Source organism: Saimiri boliviensis, chromosome 8 (genome assembly GCF_048565385.1).
Source record: "Saimiri boliviensis isolate mSaiBol1 chromosome 8, mSaiBol1.pri, whole genome shotgun sequence".
NCBI classification, from domain to species: Eukaryota; Metazoa; Chordata; class Mammalia; order Primates; family Cebidae; genus Saimiri; species Saimiri boliviensis.
Window position 1 is genome coordinate 105,448,936 of NC_133456.1, and position 25,299 is coordinate 105,474,234.

General features: G+C 41.8%; 1 long non-coding RNA gene across 3 annotated transcripts in view; it reads left to right on the plus strand.

Moving 5' to 3' along the window:
* LOC141585450 (uncharacterized) overlaps positions 1-25,299 on the plus strand; it is a 310,303-nt gene that overhangs the window by 62,944 nt on the left and 222,060 nt on the right. For all 3 annotated transcript variants that reach the window (XR_012518930.1, XR_012518929.1, XR_012518928.1), the window contains exon 2: positions 23,439-23,531. This is a non-coding gene — a long non-coding RNA (uncharacterized LOC141585450). The remainder of the gene's footprint in view (positions 1-23,438; positions 23,532-25,299) is intronic.

Sequence of the window (25,299 nt, forward strand, 5' to 3'; positions counted from 1 at the left end):
CTAAGATTTTTGCTAAGTAGATTAAATGGCAAAAGTTATTCTCGATAAAAGATTAAGGGACTTCTGCCAAGACGGCCAAATAGGAACAGCTCCAGAGCACAGTTCCCAGAGAGAGACACACAGAAGGCAAGTGATCTCCGCGTTTCCAGCGGAGGTACCCGGTTCATCTCAATGGGACTGGTTGGACAGTGGGTGTAGCCCAAGGAGGGCAAACCGAGGCAGGGGGAGGGGTGCTGCTGCATCACCCAGGAAGTGCAACGGGCTGGAAAACTCCCCCTCCTACGCAAGGGAGACCATCGGGGACTTTTCTGGACACTCTGGCACTCCGGCTCAGATACCGCGCTTCTCCCATGGTCTTTACAGCCCATAGACCAGGAGATTCCTGTCACTGCCCACAACAGCAGACCCGCAGGTTTCTAGCACGAAACTGGGTGAACATTTTAGCCGCTGCCTGGAATGCCTATGAGACTGAACTGCCCGTTACCTTGAAAAAAGCAGGGCTGAAGGCAGGGAGCAAGTGATCTGGCTTGACATGTCCCTCCTCTACAAAGACCGGCAAGCTAAAGCCCACTGGCTCAAGACTTTTGCAGCCTGTGCAGCAGTTTGAGCTCGATGAGGGACGGTCAAGCTTGGTGTGGCGGGGGTGGGGTGAGGGATGGGGAGGGGGCGGCTGCCATTACCGGAGGCAGTTCTAATCTTGCCTGTGTAAACAAAATATCAAGGAATTTTACACAGCAGCTGGGTGGAGCCCATGGCAGCTCAGCAAGGCCTTTTCAGGCAGACTGTGACTAGATTCTCTGCTTGCTGGGCAGGGCATCTCTGTAAAAGGGCAGCAGCCCGTTAGGGACTTATAAGTAAAGCCCCACCTTTCTGGAACAGAGCACCTGGGAAAAGCAGCAGTTGTGAGTCCCACTTCAGCAGACTTAAACACCCCTGCCGAGCAGCTTTGAAGGGAGCAGCAGAGCTCCCAGCACAGCACTTGAGCTCTGAAAAGGGGCAGACTGCCTCCTCAAGTGGCTCCCTGAACCCTGTATATCCTAAGAGACATCTCAGATAGGAGATCTCTGGTTAACATCTGGCGGGTACCCTTCTGGGACGAAGCTACCAGAGGAAGGAACAGGCAACAGTCCTTGCTGTTGTGCAGCCACCATGGGTGATTCCCAGGCAAGCAGGATCTGGAGTGGACTTCCAGCAGTCCTGCAGCAGAGAGGTCTGACTGTTAGAAGAAAAACTAAAAAACAAAGAAATAGCTTCAACATCAACAGACAGTTCATCCACTTAGAGACCCCATCTGAATGTGACCAACTTCAAAGACATTTATCTTCGGTAAATAAAGCCACAAAGATGGGAAGAAACCAGGGCAAAAAGGCTGAAATCACCAAAACCCAGAATGCGTCTCCTCCTCCAAGGGATCACAATTCCTTACCAGCAAGCTAACAAAACTGGATGGAGGATGAGTTTGATGAATTGACAGATGCAGGCTTCAGAAGGTGGGTCATAACAAATTTCTCTGAGCTAAAGGACCACGTTCTAAACCAATGCAAAGAAACTAAGAACCTTGAAAAAAAGTTAGGCGAAATGCTAACTAGAATAACCAGCTTAGAGAAGAACATAAATGACTTGCTGGAGCCGAAAAACACAGCATGAGAACTTTGCGAAGCATATACAAGTTTCAAGAACCAAATCAATCAAGCGGAAGAAAGGGTATCAGAGATTGAAGATCAACTCAGTGAAATTAAATGAGAAGGCAAGATGAGAGAAAAAAGTGAAAAAATATGAACAAAGCCTCCAAGAAATATGGGATTATGTGAAAAGACCAACTCTACAATTTATAGGTGAACCTGAATGTGACAGGGAGAATGAAACCAAGTTGGAAAACACTCTTGAAGATATTATCCAGGAGAACTTTCTCAACCTAGCAAGGCTGGTCAATATTTAAGTATAGGAAATACAGAGAACACCACAGAGATATTCCTTGAGAAGGGCAGCCCCAAGGCACATAATTGTCAGATTCACGAAGGTTGAAATGAAGGGAAAAAATGCTAAGGGCAGCCAGAGAGAAAGGTTGGGTTACCCAAAAGGGAAGTCCATCAGACTCATAGCAGATCTCTCTGCAGAAACCCTACAAGCCAGAAGAGAGTGGGGGCTGAGATTCAACATCCTTAAAGAAAAGAACTTTCAACTTACAATTTCATATCCAGCCAAACTAAGCTTCATAAGCAAAGGAGAAATAAAATCAAACAAATTCAAAAGCTAACTATGATCAGAGCAAAACTGAAGGAGATAGAGACATGAAAAAACCCTTCAAAAAATCAATGAATCCAGGAGCTGGTTGTGGGGAACATTCCCGTGTGAGACCCCTAAAAGGCGTGAGTCTCACTATACGGTGAGTTTGATCCCAAACACAGTTTCCTACTGGAGGCAGTCGAGCTATCTGGAAATATGGGAACTGAAAGATGAATAATCAGTTTCTAATATCAACCACAATATCATTTGGGCCTAAAATTATGCGTTGCTGCTAGACTGAGTGACCCCCTGCCGACAACCAGTTCCTGCTTTTAACCTTTTTATGACTCTTCAAGAATAAGCCTTAAACCTTACCTAACTGCCTTGTACCCTAGATAATGGTCGATATTTGCAAAGCAAAATGCCACCATAAGGGATGGCTTTGATTTCTGACTCAGAGATTCCTGAATGGGGAAGTTGAGTTAAGTTGAGTCAGGAGTAGACAAAGGAGAATCCGATTAAAAGATATTCTGATGAGCAAAACCAGAAAACCTTTTCACATCTCAGTTCTAAAACAAGGTCAAACCAGAGATACCTGCAGCCAGGAGGAATAATGTTTGGATGTAAACAAGCTTTGTGAATAATGTTTGGGTTTGGTTGCAAACAAGCTTTGTGATTACAGGAAATTCTGTTACTTTTTACAACCATTGATTGCATATCTGACTTCTGTATTGTATAGGCCATGTGAGGCATACATTTGCATTCCTCTTACTATGACGTAAACCAGAGCCAAGAAAGTGTATTTATTCCTGGCCATTGAAAAATAAAGTTTGCTGTTTAGGCACAGCCTATCAGCCCTCCAGACGCCTCACGTTCTCTCTCTCTGTCTTTATTAATTTTCCAGGTGTACTCCCTCTTCCAGGTATTGGGACCCTCTTGCAGGTCGAGAGACCCCCGGGCAGACGTGCCTACCCATCCCGGACGGTCCACGATAGCTGGTTTTTTGAAAAGGTCAACAAAAATAGACTGCTAGCCAGACTAATAGAAAAGAGAGAAGAATTAAATAGATGCAATAAAAAAATGACAAAGGGGATATCACCACCAATTCCACAGAAATATAAACTACCATCAGCAATTACTACAAACACCTCTATGCACATAAACCAGTAAATGTAGAAGAAATGGATAAATTCCTGTATACTTACACCTTCCCAAGACTAAACCAGGAAGAATTTGAATCCCTGAATAGACCAAAACCAAGGTCTGAAGTTGAAGCAGCAATTATAGCCTACCAACCAAAAAAAGTCCAGCACCAGATGTGTTCACAGCCGAATTCTACCAGATGTACAAAGAGGAGCTGGTACCATTTCTTTTGACACTATTCCAAACAGTACAAAAAGAGGAAATCCTCCCTAACTCATTTTATGAGATCAACATCATCCTGATAACAAAACCTGTCAGACACAAGTTAAAAAGAAAATTTCAGGGCAATATCCATGATGAAGATTGATGTGAAAATCTTCACTAAAATACCAGCAAACTGAATCCAACAGCACACCAAAAAGCTTATTCACCATGATCAAGTCGGCTTCATCCTGGGGATGCAAGGCTGGTTCAACATATGCAAATCTAGAAACATAATCCATTGCATAAACAGAACCCAAGACAAAAACCACATGATTATCTCAATAGATGCAGAGAAGGCCTTTGACAAAATTCAACAGCTCTTTATGCTAAAAACTCAATAAACTAGATATCAGTGGAATGTATCTCAGAATAATAAAAACTATTTATGACAGACCCACAGCCAATATCATTCTGAAAGGGCAAAAACTGGAAGCATTCCCTTTGAAAACTGGCACTAGGCAAGGGTACCCTCTCTCACCACTCCTATTCAACATAGTGTTGGAAGTTCTGGCCAGAGCAATCAGGCAAGAAAAAGAAATAAAGGGTATTCAGTTAGGAAAAGAGGAAGTCAAATTGTCTCTATTTGCAGATGACATGATTATATATTTAGAAGACCCCATCATTTCAGCCCCAAATGTTTTTAAGCTGAGAAGCAGCTTCAGCAAAGTCTCAGGATATAAAATCAATGTGCAGAAGTCACAAGCGTACCTATGCACCAATAACAGACAGAGAACCAAATCATGAGTGAATTCCCATTCACAAATGCTACAAAGAGAATAAAATACCTAGGAATACAACTAACAAGGGAGGTGAAGGACCTCTTCAAGGAGAACTAGAAACTACTACTCAAGGAAATAAGAGAAGACACAAACAGATGGAGAAACATTCCATGCTCATGATTAGGAAGAATCAGTATTGTGAAAATGGCCATCCTGCCCAAAGTAATTTATAGATTCAATGCTATTCCCATCAAGCCACCATTAACTTTCCTCACAGAACTGGAAAAAAAAAAAACCACCTTAAACTTCATGTGGAACCAAAAAAGAGCCTGCATAGCCAAGACAATCCCAATCAAACAGACAAACAAACAAACAAAAAAACCAAAAAAGCTGGAGAAATCATGCTACCTGACTTCAAACTATACTACAAGGCTACAGGAATCAAAACAGCATGGTACTGGTACCAAAACAGAGATATAGACCAATGGAACAGAACAGAGGCCTCGGAAGTAATGTCACACATCTACAACCATCTGATCTTTGACAAACCTGACAAAAACAACCATTGGGGAAGGGATTCCCTATTTAATAAACGGTGTTGGGAAAATGGGCTAGCCATGTGCAGAAAGCCGACACTAGACCCATTCCTTACACCTTATACAAAAATTAACTCTAGATAGATTAAAGATTTAAACATCAGACCTAACACCATAAAAAACCCTAGAAGAAAACTTAGGCAATACCATTCAGGATATAGGCATAGGCAAGGACTTCATGACTGAAACACCAAAAGCAATGGCAACAAAAGCCAAAATAGACAAATGGGGTCTAATTAAACTTAAGAGCATCTGCACAGCAAATGAAACTATCATTAGAGTGAACCAGCAACCAACAGAATGGAAAAACCTTTGATATCTACCCATCTGACAAAGGGCTAATATCCAGAATCTATGAAGAACTTCAGCAAATTTACAAGAAGAAAATTAGGCAAAGAATATGAATGGACACTTTTCAAAAGAAGACATTTATACAGCCAACAAACCCCAAAAAATGCCCATCATCACTGGTCTTTACGGCAATGCAAATCAAAACTGCATTGAGATAGCATTTCACACCAGTTAGAATGACGATCATTAAAAAATCTGGAGACAACAGATGCTGGAGAGGATGTGGACAAACAGGAATATTTTTACACTGTTGGCAGGAGTGTAAATTAGTTCAACCATTGTGGAAGACTGTGGTGATTCCTCAAGGTTCTAGAAATAGAATTACCATTTGACCCAGCAATCCCACTACTTGATAAATACTCAAAGGATTATAAATCATTCTCTTATAAAGACACACGCACATGTATGTTCATTGCAGCACTGTTTACAATAGCAAAGACTTGGGACCAACCCAAATGCCCATCAATGGTAGACTGGATAACAAAAATGTGGCACATACGCACCATGGAATACTATGCAGCCATAGAAAACGTTGAGTTCATGTCCTTTGCAGGGACATGGATGAAGCTGGAAACCATCATTGTCAGCAAACTGATACAGGAACAGAAAACCAAACACCACATGTTCTCATTCATAAGTGGATGTTGAACAATGAGAACACATGGATACAGGGAGGGGAACATCACACACTGGGGCCTGTTGAGGGGATGGGAGAGCTAGGGGAGGAATAGCAGAAGGTGGGGGGATGGGGGAGGGATAGCATTAGGAGAAATACCTAATGTAGATGATGGGGGATGGATGCAGCAAAACCACCATGGCATGTGTATACCTATGTAACAATCCTACATGATTTGCACATTTACCCCGAACTTAAAGTCTAATAAAAAAAAAAGTTACTCTCGTCGAAATTGTGCCAATGTGTATGGGAGAAAGCGAAGGTCCAGACACCTTCAGAACAAATTAATGTTAATATCACCTTATGTGTTAATTACAAAAACAATCTTTCCTGGCTCATTTACTCCATTGTATATTTGGATGGCGAGTACCCTCTCTGAATATTTTGGGAATGGGGAATGGAGAGTTTCCACAAAGTTTTGAATGTTATTTAATACTCTGTGGAATGGCTGTCAAATCAAGGTTTAAAGAAGCTTTAATGATATTCAAAGAAGCATTTATATGACAGTGAATTTCTTTTACATGGAAAGGGTGTATGGAGATAATATGGCCCATGTGGAAACTAATGTTAATTAGGGAATTGAGTAAGGGTAAACTTGGTTTCTGGGATATAAAGCAAACTTCTATCTTCTGTTAACCTCATAAAATTTTACCAACAGAACTGGGTTATTTGTAACTATGTGTAGATGTACGTCATGCTATACCCTCCTGAGCCCAAGGGCATGAGTAATTGCTAGAGAACTAGAGGGTAATTTGCTAAGTCTCTAAACCTGTTATTGATTTTCACGGAGCCTTTTTCACTGGTTAGAACCCATAAGGGAGCTGTTCACACATCCTGAGAATATGGCTTCTTTCATCACTAGGGCCACCAGCTTGCTAGAATCTCTTAGGGCTCATGCTGATCTTCCTGCTGCTACTCTCTGGTTTCTGTTAACACTTAGGAGGGGGATGTGTGGGGGGATGGAAGGCAGTTGAGCTTCCTGCCTCCATCCAAGTCCTGAAAAGAAAAGGACTATGTATCAGGGTTCATGTTGCAGCATGAAGATGGTGTGTAAATTGATGGTATGTATATACCTCTTCAGCTGAAGGGATCAACCATGTTCAGTGGAAGTAGAAATCTGAGATTATTCCAAGTTTGTCTATCTGATTCTCTGCACTGTGACATAAAACACATTAGAGTAAACGTGAGGGCAGAAATGATGGTCAGAGGTTATGGGTTCTTTTTGGAGCAATGAGACTGTTGACTGAGGTGTTGTCTAAATTAATTTCTTAGAAAGATAACTGTTTCCTAGTCAGTTTAAGAATCCAAGTGACAGAAAGTGATATGGTTTGGCTGTGTCCCCACCCAAATATCAACTTGAGTTGTAGCTCCCACAGGTCTCACATGTCATGGGAGGGACTCTGTGGGAGGTTATTGAATCCTGGGAGCTGGTCTGTCTCATGTCCTTCTCGTGGTAGTGAATAGTCTCAGGGGGATCTGATGGTTTTATAAAGGGAGTTTCCCTGTGCAAGCTTTCTCTCTTCCCAGCCGCCATGTAAGATATGCCGTTTGCCCTCTGCCGTGATTATGAGGCCTCTCTAGCCACATGGAACACTGTGAGTCCATTAAACCTCTTTTTCTTTATAAATTAGCCAGTCTGGGTTATGTCTTTATCAGCAGCATGAGAATAGACTAATACACCAAGTAAGTGAGTTACGCTTTTATTGGCTCTACTTTGAACTTACTCTTGATTCTTAGACTATTTCGTTGTTTATCTTTTATTTCCTTAAACATAAGAGAGGAAACCTGTCTTTCTTACTGCAACATCAGAAGGCCAACTAGACAAACTTCTTTAGTAAATTTTCTGATGTTTCTCAGTCAAAAATAACCATAGCACCATAAGAAATGCCCTGCTGGGTCTGTCCAGCAGTGTAACGAGCCCACGTCTTGTCCTTGACTGTGATTCTAACCAACGTTTTTTGAGGAGAGTTCAGGATAGTGCCCTTCCATGAAGCCAATTCCAAATGCACCAAATATTTTTTACTGGAGGTTTTATTGCTGTCTACCTTTTTCTGAAATCACTTAGTAGACACATAAAAGCATAAAGAAGTATGTCTCAATCCTCTTGAGATTTTGTTTTGTTTATGCATGATTTCTACTTTGTATAGGACAACAAGCAAATCTGTTTGACCTCTCTTACTCTTAGAAAAAAAGAGAAAAAAAAGGCTCTGTTGAATTAGGAAGTGGGTGCTGTCATTTTCTCTGTTTGGTCATCTAGAGTCAGAATTCTCTCTCCACTCTGCTCTCTTCCCTGGGAAGCTGGCCTTTGTAGATGACATCATCCACTCCCGTTGATCTTCTGACTTCTGTTAGATTTCAGTCTATGGGAAATGCTGGCAGGAAGTCAAGTGTAGGAAGAGAGAAAAGTCAGGGTGTTCATTCCCCTGGTTCCCTCTCTCCATGGGCTGAGGTTGGCAGGGGCCCTATTAGTCTACCAAGGCTACAGCTCAGCGTGAAGCCTCACTGAGTTCTAGTACTTGTTCCCACACCTATTTCTTTAGTCCTAGGCCCAGTTTCCCTCTGTTGCTCATCCCTGGATGCTTCATCATCCCTTCTTGAGCACCCTTAACATTGCCTACCACGGTGCACATAGCCGCTTTAACAAATCTCTTTAACTTCCCTCTTTGAATGAGGCATCTGTTCCCTGCTAGGCTCCTGACTTACACAGGTGGTCGTACCTTCTGCCTGGGTGCCATGTCATTTAGGGTAGGTGAAGAGAGACTGAGTGATAGAGATAAATGGGTTTTATGTCCTAAGGGCTGGTTTGGTTGAGCTCTGCAGAGTATCTTCTGATGGAAATAGCCAGAGGTGGTTTTTCTTTTCTGTGCCTTGTTGGAGGAAGCGTATTTAGGGCTTTTCTATATGACAAAGGAGAAACTGAACCGAATGCACACTTGGATAGTGTGTTAGTTTCCTATTGTTGCTGTAGTAAACTTGGTGGATTAAAACAACATAAATTGATTATCTCACATTTATAGCAATCAAAAGTGGAGTTCAGCTGCAGTGACTCATGCCTGTCATCCCAGCACTTTTGGAGGCCAAGGTAGGAGGATTGCTTTGAAGCTCCAGGAGTTTGAGACCAGCCTGGGCAACATAGTGAGATGCCTATCTCTTCAAAAATAAAGATAAAAATAAATAAATTAGCTGAGTGTGATGGTATGCACCTGGTATCCCAGCTACTTGAGAAACTGAGGTAGGACTGCTTGAGCCTGGGAGTTCAAGGCTGCAGTGAGCTCCAATTGTGTGATTGCACTCCAGCCTGGGCAAAGAGCGAGACTCCGGTCTTTAAAAATGAAAGAAAAAAAAATGGGTCTCACTGGGCTGAAATTAACATGCTGGCATGGATGCTTCCTTTGCAGGGGTGGGGCTGAGGGAGACCAATTTCCTTGTCTTTTCCAGCTTCTAGAGACTGCCACATTCTAGGTACATGGCTCCCTTTCGTCTTCAAAGCCAGCACTAGCTGACTGAGTCTCACCTAGTATCACTCTGACTCCACCTCTCCTGCCTCCCTCTTTCACGTATAAGGACTGCATTAGTCCTTTTCCACACTGCTGATGAAGACATACCTGAGCTGGGGTAAATTATAAAGAAAAAGAGGTTTAGGCCGGGCACGGTAGCTCAAGCCTGTAATCCCAGCACTTTGGGAGGCCAAGGTGGGTGGATCACGAGGTCAAGAGATCGAGACCATCCTGGTCAACATGGTGAAACCCCGTCTCTACTAAACATACAAAAAAAAAAAAAAAAATTAGCTGGGCATGGTGGCACGTGCCTGTAATCCCAGCTACGCAGGAGGCTGAGGCAGGAGAATTGCCTGAACCCAGGAGGCGGAGGTTGCGGTGAGCCGAGATCGCGCCATTGCACTCCAGCCTGGGTAACAAGAGCGAAACTCCGTCTCAAAAAAAGAAAAAGAAAAAGAGGTTTAATGGACTCACAGTTCCACCTGACAGGAGAGGCCTCACGGTCATGGTGTAAGGCGAAAGACACGTCTTACATGGCAGCAGCCAAGAGAGAATGAGAGAGAAGTGAAAGTGGAAGCACCTTATAAAACCGTGAGATCTCGTGAGACTTACTACCACAGGTACAGGATAAACGAAACTGGCCCCATGATTCAGTTATCTCCCACCGAGTCCCTCCCATAACACATGGGATTTCTGAGAACTACAATTCAACGTGACATTTGGGTGGGGACATGGAGCCAAACCATATTAAGGACCCTTGTGTTGACAATGGGCTCACTTGTATGATCCAGAATAATTGTCCCAGTTCAAGTTCAGCCTTAATTCCACCTGCAACATTTTAAGTTCCCCTTACCGTGTAACATAGCATATTTATAGTTTCGGGGCACTGAGATCTTATGTCTTTGGAGAGGGGCCATTATTCTGCCTAGCAGAATAATGTTGAAGGGGACACAGCTCGGTAAAACTAAACATTATGCTTCTGTTACGCAAACACAGAGAGTAGAGAGTATTAGCTAGGAATTAAGGAACTTTAAAGTGAAGGGCATGGATTTTGAGAGCTGCCCTATCACCAACCTGCGCTGAGAATTTGAGAAAGCAAGATTTGTCCCAGGCAAACTGAATTCCCTTCCCCCCTTCCCCCTTTCCTTCTTGTTTCTGTTCTTTGTTGAGACAGAGTCTTGTTCTGTTACCCAGGCTGGAGTACAGTGGCACAGTCTTGGCTCACTGCAACCTCCACTTTCCGGGATCAAGTGATTCTCCTGCTTCAGCCTCCCAAATAGCTGGGATTACAGGCATGTACCACCACACCTAGTTAATTTTCATATTTTCAGTCAAGACGGGGTTTCACTATGTTGGCCAGGCTGGTCTCGAACTCCTGACTTCAGGTGATCCGCCCACCCTGGTCTCCCAAAGTGCTGGGATTACAGGAGTGAGCCACTGCAGATGATCCTGAATTTTCTTCTAACTCCAACAGATAGTGGTTATTTTATTTAGTAGACAAAGGAAATACATTTTAAGTTCTAGTACTTGGAAAGCTAAATTTTTTCTTATTAAGTTATGATTATGGTGGAAAAGATTCAAGACCCATGACTGGTATGAACCAATGTCTTTCCAAATCCACCTGCAACACATTAAACTAAGGGTTACGGTGCTGTATTTGTAGGATCAAAAGTAATGGTCACATTGGCGAGACACAGTAGCTCATGCCTGTAATCCTAGCACTTTGGGAGGCCAAGGTGGGCAGACTGCTTGAGCTTAGGAGCTTGAGACCAGCGTGGTCAACACAGTGAGACCCTGTCTCAAATAAGATAATAATAATGATAATATAGTCACATTGATCTTTGAGTCTTTCCTGTACAATTTTCCTACTGAACTGCATTGACTTTGTTAGTAACTTGGTCTCTATTCATACAGTGATATCATAATCTTTTTCTTTTATGATGCACTTTTTGCTTTCTTTGTTTTTCTTTTTCTTTTTCTTTTTTCTTTTTTTGAGACGGAGTTTTGCTCTTGCTACCCAGGCTGGAGTGCAATGGCGCGATCTCGGCTCACCGCAACCTCCGCCTCCTGGGTTCAGGCAATTCTCCTGCCTCAGCCTCCTGAGTAGCTGGGATTACAGGCACGCACCACTATGCCCAGCTAATTTTTTGTATTTTTAGTAGAGACGGGGTTTCACCATGTTGACCAGGATGGTCTCGATCTCTTGACCTCGTGATCCACCCGCCTCGGCCTCCCAAAGTGCTGGGATTACAGGCATGAGCCACCGCGCCCGGCCCTTTGCTTTCTTAAATATCATTAGCTTTGCTTAAAACCAGAACATGCATTTGAAATAGGAATTGTATTCTATAATGAAAGATTTTCCCAAGGCTTACAAATCGGCTTTCACCTCCAGCCTCCCCAGGAAGAGCCAAAATGCAATGTGAAAGTGAGAAAATAATAAAACAGAACAATCCTACAGCATCCCAAGAAGAAGTGGAAAACACTTTTCAATGCTAACATACACATGTGAGTTGGATGACTTTAGTCTGCTGATACACCGTGAGCTATGGCCCTTGTTGAAAATGTAGGGAAGTTCGGAGCCATATTCTCTGCACTGAGGTGGTTGCTGGAAGTTAAGAACATACATGTTTTTAAAAAATGTTATCAGACCTATTTCTCCAACCATTTATTTGTCTCTTCCAAAAACCATAGTAATAACCTTTTCTAGCTACAGAAAAACTGCATTTGTGCCAAAAGAATTGCAACAGCATATGCTAATTCAGTGCTGTAGTAACTTCATGTCTTGATAATGCCTTAGAAATGAAAACAGCCCTCATAGGGTTTGGATCTCACGCTTTAAGCGAATCCTAAGGAGGAAGGTAAGTGATGTTGCCTGTATCAAAGCCCACAACTCCCTCTCCTGTTCAGGGATGGATAAGATCCCTTGGCAGCTCTCTGTCAAACTCAAGAGAAGGAAGAGGCTACAAAGAATGTCAAAGATGAGGTCAGGTGCTGTGGCTCCCACCTGCAATCCCAGCACTTGGGGAGGCTGAGGCAGGCAGATCACGAGGTCAGGAGTTCAAGACAAGCCTGGCCAACATGGTGAAACCTCGTCTCTACCAAAAATACGAACATTAGCCAGGCATGGTCGTGGGTGCCTGTAATCCAAGCTACTTGGGAGGCTGAGGCAGAAGAACCACTTGAACCTGGGAGGCGGAGGTTTCAGTGAGCCGAGATCACACCATCGCTCTCCAGCCTGGGTGACAGGGCGAGAATCCATCTCAAAAAAAGAATGTCAAACATGTGTGAAAAGGCATATTTATCACATCGATGATTTGGACATATTCTGTTATTGGCTCACAGACATGTCCTGATTGGTTATTAAGATCTTTGCGATTTGAGGGCAGCTGCATGATGAGAATATAGACACTTAACTTTGAGCATGTTGTGGGGTTCTTTTCCCTGGGTCTTGAAAAGCAGAACAGATTTTCACCTTTTGGGTATTCTTTGAATTAGTCTCATCCTGCCTGAATGCTTACAGGCTTTTTGTATCTTTTCCACTTGTACGAAAGAAAAACATTTATTTATGTGTGTATCTAATTTCCCTCCTCAATGGAGACATTTCTGGAGGGAAGGGAGGAAAGTTAGGTTTCTGGTTTTCTCCCTGTGTCTATTTCATGTATCTTTAGTAGGAGTCCAATAACTCTGTAAAATGAAACAGTGAATACATTCTTATTTATTATTTTTATATATTTATTTATTTTTATAGACAGGGTCTCACTATGTTGCCTGGGCTGATCTTGAACTCCTGGGCTCAAGCGATCCTCCTGCTCTGGCCTCCCAAAGTGCTGAGATTATAGCCATGAGCCACTGTGCCTGGATAAATTTTTGTTAAATGACTAAGAGTAAAAAAGTGATTGCTTCTGCTTGGGATATTGAGGGAAGGTTTTGTGGGAGAAGCTGTATTTGATTCCCTTTTGGAATCATTGTAAGGGTAGAACCCTTGCTAATAATCAAATTTATGGGACCAAAAAGTTAGGGAGCTATACCTCTGAAGAGACATCCATATATGTTACCATGTTCTTTCTCTACCACCAATTCTCTAGCCCCCACCCCCACCCCCCCCACACACACACTCAGAGGATTTCTGACTTACAGTGTTTAGCATAGTGCCTAGCACATGGAAGATGGTCAGTAAAAGTTGAATAAATGATTGAAGTGCTTTTATGAAGAAATTCATCTCAACGATACATTGCCAATCAACCATCTTTCCTTTTAAGAACAAATGGAGGTTTATTGAGACCTACTTATAGCACGTACATTTTCTAATTTCAATCCTTAAAACAATGCTATGAGGCCGATACTATTCATGCTTTTTTTTTTTTTCAGACAGGGTCTCACTCTGTCATCATCAGGCTGCAGTGCAGTGGTGCCGTCATGACTTACTGTATCTTCAAACCCCTGGGCTCAAGCAGTCCTCCTGGCTCAGCCTCCCAGGTAGCTGGGACTACTGGTGTGTGTCACTACACCTGGCTATTTTTATTTTTATTTTTATTTTGTAGTGATGGGGTCTTACTATATTGGCCAGGCTGGTCTTGAACTCCTGATCAAGCAGTCCTCCCACCTGGGCCTCCCAAAATGTTGGGATTATAGGCATCAGCTACTGTACCTGGCTGCCTGCCTTTTCTTTCTTATTTTTTTACTTTTTTTTAATAATAGGTAGAACCTTGGGTGAGTTGCCCAGGTCACACAGTGCATAAGGAACTGAAGATTCAGATTCAAATCTTATTCCTCATGATCCTTCCACTATAAGGAAGATGTGCCAATGACACAGGTATCTCTTTTTGCTTAGTTCATACTTTATTTTAATTAGTTAATTAATTGGGACAGAGTCTCGCTCTGTTTTCCAGGATGGAGTGGTACAATCTCGACTCATGGCAACCTCTGCCTCCCAGGTTCAAATAGTTCTCCTGCCTCAGCCTCCTGAGTAGCTGGTATTACAGGTGTGCACCACCAGGCCCAGACAATTGTTGTATGTTTAGTAGAGATGGGGGTTTCACCATGTTGGCCAGGCTGGTCTTGAACTCCCGATCTCAAGTGATTTACCTGCCCGAGCCTCCCAAAGTGCTGGGAATCCAGGTTTGAGCCACCGCACCTGGCCCGTATTTTAAAATAGCATCATCATCCTTTTAACCTTGCCTGCCATGAGTAACTATTTGGCACCACCTTAAGATACTGTGATTTCTTTTGAAGGCACTTAGGTTTCTCATCTTAACCAAACCCTCTGGGCTTGGAGAAGTATTCATGAAATCTTTCCATCTTTTCCCCTGCGTCATTTCAGAACTTGTTTCATTTTTACATTAACACATCCTCTGGGATTATATATATATATATAAATAAGATACACTAAATTCAGCGCTGCTTGTGCATCGTGATTGGCCAGACCAGATGGAGTGATTTGTGAACTAGAATTGAAAATCAAAACACAAGTGCTTTTTAAAGAGGTTGAAGTTGAGAAGCAACTGTTCATGGCAGACTTAGAGTTTTAATTCTAAGCGGGTTTGCGTTTGTTTTCAAGCTGTGTCTGACTATGGAATATTGGAACCTCCACCCTGGAGCTACTATATATGTATCACGCGTATACACTGCCCTTGACAGAGGGGAGTGTAGCTGGAGCTGAGCTGTGGAGTTTTACAGGGCAGTGTGCCTGTTACTACCGTTGCATGGTGGAAGTGCCAGTTGTTTGCATTTGCTTTTGCTTTTGGTTTTTAAGAGCCTGTATGCAGAAACCAAGAGCAACGAAAAGTCCCCTTGCTGAATGGGTTCTGGGAGGCCCCTGAAGAACAAATTCTCAAGAGTAAGGCATGTTAATTTCCAGGTGCTTATTCCGAATTTGACTCCTTCTGCTTCTGATCACTTAATCCTCAGGATAATCACATGAAATCAGCATTGCAATCCAGGTTTTGCAGAGGATACTGAGAGCATTAGGGACGCACAACCAGTGTACAAGGGAGCTGATGTAAAAATCCAGGCTGTGACTCCAAAGCCCTTAATCCATTGCAATAGATGGATCCGAAGGCAGGTTTCTTCTTCTCAGAGTGGAGAAGGAAGGACCTAGAACATGTCTCTGAGTGAGGAGATTAGTATTCCGACATATATAAGGCTTGGTGGCTTCCAGTGCTTGTTTGATTTTTCAGTGGGACCAGACAGAAGATGTCCTACAATACAACAGTGTTGATGATGACAAACGTATGGAAAGCACTGTGTCCTTGTAGGTTTTATATAGGGTGCATTCACAAAGCCTTGGCGGTTCACTTCTACTTTTTCTTCCTAGCTATGTTACCACAAGCAAATTATCCTGCCTACCTCTGTTTCTTCATAAAGTGAGGCTAATATAGTCAATCCTCATTATTTGCAGATGGCACATTTGCGAATTTGCCTACTCGATAGCAGTTATTTATAATCCCCCAAATCAATGCTTGCAAGGTTTTGTGGTCATTTGCAGTCATGTCCAGAGTAGCAAAAAATGTGAGCCGCCTGCTATGTACATACCTAGGTGAAGTTGAACAAGGCCACAGTCTGCCTTCTTGCTTCTGCTCTGATACTGTAAATGAATATCCTTTTCAAGGTTTATTTAGTGTCAAGTTTTCACATTTTTAGGCTTTTTTGATTGATTCTGCTGTTTCGAATGGCCCTCAAGCAGAGCGCTGAAGAGTTGTCTAGTGTTTCTAAGGGCAGAGAGGCTGTGATGTGCCTTACGGAGAGAATACATGTGTTAGATAAACTTCACTCAGAATTATGGTGATGTTGGCCATGAGTTCAATGCGAATGAATCAACAAGATGGTACATCTAGCAAAAGGAAGAGGAAATTGGCCTATCTGTATGTGAGGCCGCTCTGCAAAGTGCTAAAGGCATATCTATAGTGTGTGATGAAGCTACGTAGAAGATGGAAATGAGGCTAAATTTGTGGATTCATGAGATGAATTTAAAAAACTTAGCCCGAAGTGTTTCTGTTAGTGACCAAAAGATTGCCCCTCCCCCACCCCAGTTAAAATTACTTTTCTCAGGTTGCAGTATTTTCTCCTAAAGAATCTATAGGCTGGCTGAGCCCAGTGGCTCAAGCCTATAATCCCAACCCTTTGGGAGGCAAAGGCAGGAGGTTCACTTGAGGCCAGGAGTTTGAGACGGGCCTGAGCAAAATAGCAAGACCTTGTCTTTACAAAAAAGAAATTAAAAACGTAACTGGTAGTGTGTGCCTGTAGTCTTCGCTACTCAGGAGGCTGAGACAGGACGATTGCTTTTGCTTGAGCCCAGGAGTTCAAAGTTATCATGAGCTGTGATCACGCCACTGCACTCCAGCCTGGGCAACAGAGGGAGACCCTGTCCTTAAAAATATAATAGTTAAACATGGGTAAAAAATTCTATAAGCAACCAGAACAAGTGAATTGATTGGACAAGTCATTCAATACCCAGCAGAGAGCAGTCTTGGGGAAACAGGTTACAGAAGAGGTAGATTTTGGCAAATATCTGGGCCACTGTTTCAGAGAGGACGGTGTCGATCATGGGAAGGTGATGGGGTTGGGGTACATTGTGCAGCTTGAGAAATCCTGACACCTAGAAGGTGCAGGAGTGTTTTGAGAGCCTGCTACAGGTTGGAGGTTACAGTTCAGGAAGAGAGGGGTGAGAACACACAGATGGGTAACAAGACATTGAAAGGCAAACTTACTTGCTTCATTTCCCGAGTTTGCCCAGAATTGTCAAAGCTTATAAGAAATTATGTTATTGACATGCCTCAGAATGAAGATTCAGCCTATCTGGCTCAAAATAACAGTTGTGATTATTTAGAATCTGAGCTAAACACTATTTCTGTTTTTGCATGATCACATTGCTTTAGAGTCATTCATTAAACACTTCCTCCATTTGAAATTGTGTCTCTTAGGAGAATGTTCAGAAAGAACCAGAAAGAACATAATCCTCATTAAGAACTATTAGCCAAGTGTGACAAGCTTTATTTTGTCTTACAGAAAACAGAGATGTCATTTGGTATTGAGTCAAAATAAATGGGTTATGACATATTCCACTTTTTAAAATGTCCTGAGGCTGGTGGATAAACGGAGGAGATCCGCTGATGGTATGCCAGCCAAAGGCGGCTAATGAACCCAGCATTGCTACAGAGCAACGGCATTAGCATTTCATTTGTTGGAATGAATTATTTGAGTTTTTCACTTTTTGCCCTGATCTTTATGCAACGGTGTAACTAATGATGAAAAATGAACGAAGCCTTGAAAAATAGAACTTATTAACAAAGGTCACAAGACCTGAAATGATTAAATCTGCAAGAAGGCTGATGGAGTTATTTAGTCGGGATTTTTCAGTGCTCAAATGAGAACCGTCCGGGAGAGAGTAAGCTGTTCTTTCTCTCTATGGAATATATTAATAGATCTCAAAGGATGTCAACTTGAACTACAGTAGGAGTTCTAGGGGTGAGTTATGAAAAAGAACTTCCTGCCTGTTTTTGCAGGAAAGGCCAAAACAATTTAGCAAAGAAGAAAATGTACAATATCATTCCTCTAGGAGTTTTTCCTGTCCCTCCTTCTAGATTAAAATCAATTATGTTTGACCTGCAAGATGTAAGAATAGTTTGGTGTGATTACAGGGAACCAAATGATGTTCTGATACCTCCATTTTCAATAGGATTGGTTGTTGCAGTCAATGTGGTGTAGCATGATGCTTTAAGAGTCTACTACTATTCTAAGACTGTATGGCATTATTCTTTTTGTAAGAGAGATCTCAAATTAGAGGTTGAGAATACAAAGATAACTATTGCCTTGGCCCTGAGAAATTCTTTTTTTTTTGAGACGGAGTTTCGCTCTTGTTACCCAGGCTGGAGTGCAATGGCGCGATCTCGGCTCACCGCAACCTCCACCTCCTGGGTTCAGGCAATTCTCCTGCCTCAGCCTCCTGAGTAGCTGGGATTACAGGCACGCACCACCATGCCCAGCTAATTTTTTGTATTTTTAGTAGAGACGGGGTTTCACCATGTTGACCAGGATGGTCTCGATCTCTCGACCTTGTGATCCACCCGCCTCAGCCTCCCAAAGTGCTGGGATTACAGGCTTGAGCCACCGCGTCCGGCCCTGAGAAATTCTTAAAGCATACCCATTTTCCTTGCCTCTACAAGTTCATTGTTGGCAAAAGCAATTTTATTCATATTTCCTCGCTCCTTCCCTCCTCCCTTGCTCACCTCTTTTTTTCTCCCTCCCTATTTCTAACCCACATACAGTGGTTACTTGAGGGAATGGTTTTATGAATAAAGATTGTATCCTTTGCTCAAGAGCCTTGTACGATCATAGATTAAAGCTTTCATTTGGAAAGGCAGAGCAATATACAGCCATAAAAATAGCAACAGCAGCGTTATTTTAATTACCACATGTAGACGCTCCAGAAAGATTCAAGACAAATACAGCTCTGTAGCTTGTAGGCTTCAAGAGCTAATTATTAAGAGAGGGGTATTAGAATATCTGATTATACTGTTGATGTCTATATTTCTTCTTGTACTCTGACTAATTGTACTGGCGTTCATGGAGAGACGGTCATAGAGATGATTTTTGTGTCCGATATTGGTTGCACCTGATTCTCTGCTTCTCGCCATTCTTCTCTTTGTCCTTTGGTTTTGTTTTAGATCCTATATTTACTCATTTCACCACACATAGACCTTATGGCCTCCTAACCTTTCAACACAAGAAGTTGCCATGTGGTTCTCAACTGCTCTTTCTAGGTAATCTAAAGTAATTAGGCTTGACGTGATATTGCGGACCTAATTACACTATGGGGTGTGGATCACTTGAGGTCAGGATTTTGAGACCAGCCTGGACAACATGGCAAAACCCTGTCTGTACTAAAAGTACAAAAATCAGCCGGGCTTGGTGGCACATGCCTGTAATTCCAACTCCCTGGGAGGCTGAGGCATGAGAATCACTTGAACCCTGGAAGTGAAGGTTGCAGTGAGCTGAGATTTTGCCGTTGCACTCCAGCCTGGGTGATGGAGTGACACTGTCTCAAAAAAAAAAAAATTTAAAATCTGAAGTTCAAAATTAATTGGACATCTGTCCTGTATTTGTATTTGCTAAATCTGAGAACTCTACATCAAGATGGTATTTTCTGTAATTTGATGATGTTACATGTGATTATTTTGCAACAGCAATTGGATGGTGTCTATTGGAATTCCATAGCAGTGAACACTGAAAAATTTCAAAAACATAGCAATATGTGATGGTGCTGTTCGGATATTAGTCTCTAAATCTCATGTTGAAATTTGGTGCTTGGTGTTGGAGGTGGGGCCTGGTAAAAAATATTAGAATCTTGGGGATGGATCCTTTATAAAGGGCTTGGCGCTATCCTTCTAGTATTGAGCAAGTTCCCCTCTCTTAGTTCCCGTGAGGACTCACGGTTAAAAAGAGCCTGGCACCTCCCTCCCTCCCTCTCTCACCATGTGACCTCTGCACAGGCTAGCTCCCCTTTCTCTTCTACCGCGAGTGGAAGCACCCTGAAGTCCTTACCAAAAGCAGATGCTGGCACCATGCTTCCTGTACAGCCCGCAGAACTGTGAGCCAAATGAGCCTCTTTCCTTTATAAATTATCCAGTTCAGGTATTCCTTTATAGCAAATCAAATGGACTAAGACATGGGGCAATCTCAAACTTTGACTTAGAGTTTATAGTTTAAGAGTCAACAGAGCACTTTTGAGTGGAGAAGCAGAGAAAACTCTGTTTTGCTGGCTGACTAACATGTGTTAGAATAAGATGACACTGACCTGTAATCTCAATCTGGACCGTGGGTTTTTCTTAGTATAATGGGAACTTAGTGATGGTATTTGTTTAAAGTACTTTGTGACTGTATTTGTTTTTCCCTGTGAAAGTGAAAAGAAAACAGATCAAAAAGCAAGCAGCTGTCTGTGAGCTAGAGTGAAGAGGGCACCATGTTGATCGTTCACCTTGCCTGGGGTGATACAGGGATGTATATATGCAATTCTGGTACATGTTCTGAGTGTTTTCGAGAACGTGTATTCTGTTGTTTTTGCATCGCGCATTCTATAAACATCAGTTAGGTCAAGTTTACTGATAGCATTCAAGTCTACTGTATTCTTGCTTATTTTCCGTCTTTTTGTTCTAACAATTACTGTGAGAAAGGTATTGAAAGATATGATTCCAGGCTTGGCATTGTAGCTCACACCTGTAATCCCAGCACTTTGGGAGGCCAGGAGTAGAGACCAGCCTAGGTAACTTAGCACGACCCTATCATGTAAAAAACAAAATAACAAAAACCAACCAAACAAAAAATATATATGATTATAATGTGGATTTTTATATTTCTTCTTGCAGTTCTATCAGTTACTGCTTCATGTATTTTGAAGCTGTGTTATGAGGAAGTCTAAACATTTAGGATTGCTATGCCTTCCCATTGAACTGATCTTTTATCCTTTTTCTTTTATAAAATGCCTTTATCTCTCAAAATGATCTTGGTTTTGGGATTTTTTACTTTGCTTCATATTAATATAGCCACTTCAACTTTCTTTTTATTAGGGTCTTAGGCTATATCTTTTTCCATTTTCTTACTTTTAATTCATTTGTGTGTTTGCATTTAAAGTGTATTTCTTATATGCAGCCTATCATTGTGTCTTACTCAATATGACAATCTCTGACTTTTAATTGGGTGTTTAGGCCATTTATATGTAATGTCGTTGCTATTGATAAGGTTATATTTAAGCCCATCATCTTGCTATTTGTTTTTTATTCATGGTATTTGTTTTTTGTTCCAATTTTCCTCTTATTATGCCTATTTTGGGATTGATTGAACATTTTGTTCCATTTGATCTTCTCTATTGACTTATTAACCATAACTTTTTGTTTTATTGTTTTGTATTTGCTTTAGGCATATATCCAATTTAATAGAAGTCTTCTTGATGTAGCTACACCCACTAAATATGCTCCCAGTTCAGAGCCTTTGCTCTCTCTGTTCCTCCTTTTGGAAATGCTTTCTTTATGCTTTAATCCACATGACTTATTTACCCATTTATTGTAAATAGGTTTACATGATATTGATGTTATAATTGATAATCAGTAACAATAGTGATATAGTAAATGTCAGTCTTTCTGCACCTCCCAATCTAAGGTAACTCCCTAAACCTGACCTGCCACTCTACCATTTACCCAGCTCAGTTGTTCTTCATAGCCCTTGTCATCTCAGGATTTATTTATTTATTTGTTTGTTTATTGTCCCTTTCTTTCCATTGGCATGTAAATTTCATGAAAATTATGGACTCTATTTTGTCCACTGCTGAATTTGCAGTATGTAGAATAGTGTGTGATATATCAAACACTTAATAAACATTTGTTGAATGAATGAAAGAAATATTCAGAATTGGAGGGAGGACAGACATCGAGGTTAGTGTCCAGGCTGATCTGCTGCCATATCTAATCACCTGGATGTGTTTGGCTAAACTAGTGAGACTGGGCATTGCTCTCTATCAAGTTGCTGCTCTAACTGTGTTTTTTTTTCAGAGTTGCATACTTGTTAGAAAGGGATATCATTTGTAGTCAGCAGAGGAACATTCACTGTTAAAATATATGAGGAAAAACGTGAGGAGTTTGCAGCATTTTTGTGCTCCTTCCTAACTTCTATACTACATGCTCCCCAGTACATCCCACTTTTCTTGCTTCATGTTCACCCTCTTGAGTACTATTTTTTTTTTTTTTTTTTTTGAGATGGCGTCTTGCTCTCTTGCCCAGGCTAGAGAGCAGTGGTGCAATCTTGGCTCACTGCAACCTCTGCCTCCTGGGTTCTCCCACCTCAGCCTCCCGAGTAGCTGGGATTGCAGGTTCATGCCACCACGCCCAGCTAATTTTTGTATTTTTAGTAGAGATGGGGTTTCACCATGTTGGCCAGTCTGGTCTGGAACTCCTGACCTTAGGTGATCCACCTGCCTTGGCCTCCCAAAGTGCTGGGATTACAGGTGTGAACCACCACACCCAGCCTTTGATTACTTTTGTCACAAGTTTCTCAGTACCTCAAGGCTCAGAACTTCAATGAAAGGCGTTTTTGCAGAAAAAGTAGATAATAATGCGCATAGGGGGAATAGAAGAAGAGAAAGGGAAACAGAATGGTACAGCAAATAGGATAAGATGTGACGTGAGAAATTTGGGTGAGGAGCTGTGGGAATTATTTATAGTAATTTTTGCAACTTGTGTAAGTCTGAATTAAAGAAAGTAACTTTAAGCTTCATTGTTTCCATTCCTTCCTCCAATCCCTGTAGCCAAGAGGAGTGATGTAACAGCCAATAGTGTCTCCACCTTCTCTTGTTTCAGTTTTTCATCTTCCTTTGTACCCAGTGGCTCATTTCATTTCCCTCTGGCCATACCCAACTTAGTATTCCCCTTGCTCTCACATCCTCTTACCTAGACTCTTGCAGTGATCTCTGGAACTGGCCTCCTGAGTCAGTCACTCCTGGCTGCTGTTGATTCCACACACATGGCTGCCTGGATGCTTGGCCTGAAATACAGATCTAATTACATAATTACATCACTCCTCTACTCAAAAGCCTGTGCTCTTCCCTTGTTGCCAGCCCTTAGTAGCTTGATAGCTTTCCACAATTATGGCCACACTCTCTGGTCAGGCTTATTTCCCACTTTGCCCCTCTGTGTTTGTCTTACTTGATCCCCTGCCATTCCAGGAATGCACACTCACATTTTCTTTTCTCTTCTCCTTGCTGCCTTTCCCATCTCTCCTTTTCTTCTTCTTCTTCTTTTTTTTTTTTTTTTTGGTTTGTTTTTCTCTGTCGCCCAACCTCTGCAGGGCTGCAGTGGCATGATCATGGCTCACTATAGTCTCAACCTGCTGGACTCAAATGATCCTCCCACATCACCTTCTTGAGTAGCTAGGGCTACAGGCATGTACCACCACAGCTGGCTAATTTTTGTATTTTTTGTAGAAATGGAGTTTCACTGTGTTTCCCAGGATGGTCTTGAACTCCTTCACTCAAGGGATCCACCCCTCCTGGCCTCCCAGAGTGCTTGGATTACAGGTAGGAGCTACCATGCCAGACCATCTTACATCTCTTTCTGTTAAAGGTCTTCTCCAAAGGCTACCTCCTCTGTGAGCTTTCTCTCATTCCCTAGTCAGTAGGAAATTTATTATAAAGGTTGAGTGTCTAGTACTGAGAGCTATACTTTTGTTATGGAGTTTACATTTCTGGCTTCACTTGGAGACTGTGAAGTCTTTGAGAGTAAGAAACTCACTCATCTTTGTATCTCTATAAACTTAGAACACCTCTACAACGTTACATATAAAGCTAATATGCCTATGTTTTCTTCTAGGGTTTTAATGGTTTGGGGTTTTATGTATAAGTCTTTAATCCATTTTTAGTTAATTTTTGTGTAAGGTGTAAGGAAGGGGTCCAGTTTCAGTTTCTGCATATGACTAGCCAGTTTTCTCCACACGATTTATTAAATAGGGAATCCTTTCCCCATTGTTTGTTTTTGTCAGGTTTGTCAAAGATCAGATGATTGTAGATGTGTGGTATTATTTCTGAGGCCTCTGTTCTGTTTCTTTGATCTATATTTCTGTTTTGATATTACTACTATGCTGTTTTGGTTACTGTAGCTTTGTAGTGTAGTTTGAAGTCTGGAAGTGTGATGCCTCCAGCTTTGTTCTTTTTGCTTAGAATTGTCTTGGCTATATAGGCTCTTTTTTGGTTCCATATGAAATCTAAAGTAGTTTTTTCTATTTTTGTGAAGAAAGTCAATGGTAGCTTGATGGAAATAGCATTGAATTTATAAATTACTTTGGGCACTATGGTTATTTCCATGATATTAATCTTTCCATGAGCATGGAATGTTTCTTCATTTGTTTGTGTCCTCTCTTACTTCCTTTGCCAGTGGTTTGTCATTCTCCTTCAAAATGTCCTCCACATCCCTTGTAAGTTGTATTCCTAGGTACCATTCAGGACATAGGTATGGACGAAGACTTGATGACTAAAACACCAAAAGCAATGGCAACAAAAGCCAAAACAGACAAATGGGATCTAATTAAACTAAAGAGCTTCTGCACAGCAAAGCAACCTATAATCAGAGTGAACAGGCAACCTATAGAATGGGAGAAGATGTTCGCAATCTCTTCATCTGGTAAAGGGCTAATATCCAGAATATACAAGGAACTTAAATTTGCAAGAAAAAAACCAACCCTATCCAAAAGTGGGCAAAGGATAGGAACAGACGCTTCTCAAAATAAGAAATTTATGCAGGCAACAAACATATGAATAAAAGCTCATCAGCACTGGTCATTAAAGAAATACAAATCAAAACCACAATGAGATACCATCTCACGGCAGTTAGAATGGCGATCGTTAAAAAATCAGGAGACAACAGATGCTGGAGAGGATGTGTATAAATAGGAACACTTTTACACTGTTGGTGGGGATGTAAATTAGTTCAACCGTTGTGGAAGACAGTGTGGCAATCTGTCAAGGATCTAGAACCAGAAATACCATTTGACCCAGCAGTCCCATTACTAGGCATATACCCAAAGGATTAGACATATGCACACATATGTTTATTGCAGCACTGTTCACCATAGCAAAGACTTGGAACCAACCCAAATGCCCACGAATGATAGACTGGATAAAGAAAACGTGGCGCATATACACCATGGAATACTATGCAGCCATGAAAAAGGCTGAGTTCATGTCCTTCGCATGGACATGGATGAAACTGGAAATCATCATTCTCGGCAAACGGACACAGAAAACCAAACACTGCATGTTATCACTCATAAATGGGAGTTGAACAATGACA